The sequence below is a fragment of the Octodon degus genome, unplaced genomic scaffold (genome assembly GCF_000260255.1).
Source record: "Octodon degus isolate 3935 unplaced genomic scaffold, OctDeg1.0 scaffold00063, whole genome shotgun sequence".
NCBI classification, from domain to species: domain Eukaryota; kingdom Metazoa; phylum Chordata; class Mammalia; order Rodentia; family Octodontidae; genus Octodon; species Octodon degus.
In genome coordinates this window covers 11,613,814-11,617,502 of record NW_004524639.1, presented here as the reverse complement: position 1 = coordinate 11,617,502, position 3,689 = coordinate 11,613,814, and positions in this window count along the sequence as shown.

Here is a 3,689-nt window from a genome sequence, read left to right as displayed (position 1 = left end):
AACAAGAGTTATAGCTTTTGGGTCTGATAAGGTCCGTGAAGTCCCCTCAGGATTTATCCTGAAATCCTGTACCTCAGACTGTAGAACCTTTGTTAGTGTCAGCCAAGTGGATGAGTCATAGCCATTGCTTGGCCAATGTGCTCTCTGTGAAAGCCTGAGAGAATGTTTTCTCTCCATGTGACTCTCCATAGGAATACTCTGCATCATCGATCACTTTCCTCTTTGGCCCCATAATCTCCTTGATCAGAAAATTTGAGACACTACTGAGTTACATTATGTCACAGTACAGGTTCTCATATGTCCTGAGTCTTAATTGACCTTAGAAGGTTAGGGCCAAAATGTTGGCTTTTCTTGCAGCCCTCCTTTTTCTCTAATTTTGTCTGCAAACTTAGGTTGTTAACCATCCAGAAGACAAGATTATTGTTATTATCAAACGACTTAGGCTATTAAGCTTAACCTCACTATTTGTCTGCATTTCAAACATCTTAGGCATTATATGGAACAGGTATTTTTCATCAAGTATTGATATGTTTAACTTTAAGTCCATACAGAATATGATAAAAAAACATTTAAAAATTAGAATATATTTTAAAAATTGGCATAAAGAGTTATATACATCTCACGTTTGCACATGAGTCCAAAAATCACACCGTATACAACCTAGAAGCAGGGTAGTCTCACAATTTTCCTTTTCCTCTCTCTTGATTTCCTTCACCACTCCTTTCTTCTTGAACAAACACCTACCCGAGAGACATCATAGCAGCAACTGGCATGTCATTACAAGCAGCCCATATTCAGAAGACCAGAATGACAGGCTCTCCAAGCATGAAACTACTATTACAAACTACCATCTGCAATGCAGTACCTTAGTTCACAGGTATCCGTATATATACTTAGTCATGGTGAGAATCTTTCCAGTTAACTACTAGATAAAAAAAAATCTTCTGAAGATTCTCAGGATCATTACATTGCTTATCTTCCACGTATAACTGTATGGCTTGACATTGTCATGTTTCTTAGCTCTTCTCCGTTCCCTCTCTTGATTAGTTAGTCCTTGATATCCTGCTTTCCTTTTACTTGTATTATATCTTTCTAATTGTATTTCTTCTTTTGAATTCTTACATTAGGGAGACTATACTATATTTATACATGTGTGTTTGGTTTATTTAACTTATGAGTATATGTTGAAGTGACATCCACTTAAATATAAAGGCTTCGAGTTTATCAATCTTAATAGCTGACTAACACTCCATTGTGTAAAAATACCACATCTTTTTCAACATTCTTCAGGTGATTGGCATCTTGGTTGTTTCCAAGATTTGGCTATCACAAATTGTGCTGCTATAAACATAGGCACACATATATCCCTATGATATGATGTTTTCAGATCCTCTGGGGAAATTCCCAGTAGAGGAATAGCTGGTTTAAATGGGATTTCCAGTGCAACTTTTCTAAGGAGTCTCCATACTGATTTCCATAGCAGTTGCACCAGTCTGCATTCCTACCAGCAGTGGAGAAGGGTTCCTTTTTCCCCACAGCCTCTCGAACGATGGTTTTTGGGTGCATTCTTTATGATAGCCATTCTTTCTTTGGTGAGATGATATCTCAATGTGGTTTTAATTTGCATTTCACGAATGGCTAGTGATGTGGAGCATTTTTTAAATATATTTATTCGCTTCTTTAATTTCTTCCTCTGAGAGGTGTGTGCTCATCTTGAATGCCCATTTCTGCATTGGGTCTTTAAATTTGGGGACCTAATGTTTTTTTAGTTCTTTATAGATTCTAGAGAGCAGACCTTTGTCTGAGTACTTATTTGTCATGATTTTTTCCAAATACGTGGATTGCCTCTTCACTTTTTTGATAATTTCTTTTGACGTGAAAAAACTTTTCCGTAAGAGCAGGTCCCAGTTGTGAAATCTTTCAACTGTGTCCCATGCGAACTGATTTCTGTCCATGAACTCTTTGCCTACCCCTGTATCTTGAAGAGTTCCTCCTACTTTCTCTTCCAGGATGTTTAGTGTTTCTGTTTTAATGTTTAGATATTTAATCCATTTTGACTTTAGTTTAGTGAATGTTGAGAGAACTGGGCCAAGTTTTAGTTTTTGGCATGTAGAGTGCCAGTTTTTCCAGCACCATTTGTTAAAGAGACTATCTTTTTCCAGTGAGTATGTTTGGCCCTTTGTCAAAGATAAGGTGGCTGAGTGTGTTCTTAGGGGCTTCCGCATCATTTAATCTATTCCATTGATCCTCAGGTCTATTTTGATCCCAATACCATGCTGATTTTATCACAGTAGCGTTGTAGTATAGTTTCAAGTCAGTAATTGTAATGCCTCCTGCCTTGTCTTTATTGCCCAGAATTGCCTTTGATATTCTAGGTGTTTTCCAGTTCCAGATAAACTTTAAGAATGATTTCTCTATGTCTGTGAGGTATGTCGGTGGTAGTCTGATAGGGTTTGCATTAAATCTATACAGCAATTTTGGGAGTGTGGCCATCTTCACAATGTTGGTTCTTAATTTCCAAGAGCATGAAATATCTTTCCATTTTCTGAAATCCTTTACGATCACTTTTTTAAGAGTACTGTAATTTTCCTTGAAAAGTTATTTGAGTTATTTAGCTAGATTAGTTCGAATGTATTTCATTTTCCTCGGTGCTATTGTAAAAGGTATTGTTTCTATAATTTCCCTCTCAGTGTGTTTCTTCTCTGTGTATAGGAATGCTATTGACTTTTGGGCATTGACTGTATAACCTGCTATGCTACTGAAATTCTGAATCAATTCTAGAAGCTTCTAGGTGGAGTTTTGTGGGTCTTCCAAGTAAAGTATCATGTCATCTGCAAAAAAAGATAATTTGTCTTCTTCTTTGCCTATTCTTATACCATTTATTTCTTTCTCTTGTCTAATGGCTGTAGCTAATAATTCCACTACTATATTGAATAGGAGTGGTGAGAGAGGACATCCTTGTCTTGTACCAGATCCAAAAGTAAAAGACTTCAGTTTTTCCCCATTTAAGGTTATGTTAGCTGTTGGATTTTCATAAATGGTTTTTACAAGATTTAAGTAGAGGCCATCGATTCCAATTTTCTGTATGACATTGAACATGAATGAGTGTTGGACTTTGTCAAAAGCCTTTTCTGCATCAATGGAGATGATCATGTGGTTTTTCTTTTTCACTCTATTGATATAATATATTACATTTATAGATTTTCGAATATTGAACCATCCTTGCATCCTTGGGGTGAATCCTACCTGGTCATGGTGTATGATCTTCTTGATGATTTGCTGTATTCTATTTGCGAGGATTTCATTGAGGATTTTGGCACCTATGTTCATGAGGGAGATGGGCCTATAGTTCTCTTTCTTAGTTGCGTTTTTCCCTGGTTCTGCTTTCAGTATAATTCTTGCTTCCAAGAACGATTTTGGGAGGATTGCTTCCTTTTCAATTTCATGGAAGAGTTTGAGGAGTATAGGGACTATATCTTCTGTAAATATCTTGTAGAATTCAGCTGTTAATCCATCCGGAACTGGACTTTTCTTTGCCGGTAGGTTTTTAATTATATCTTGTATTTCATTGGCTGTTATTGGGCGATTGATAGTGGTTATATCTTGTGGATTCAGTTGTGGTAATTCATACCTTTCTAGGAATCTGTCCATTTCTTCTGTGTATTCTCTTCTGTGAAAGTAAAGATTGT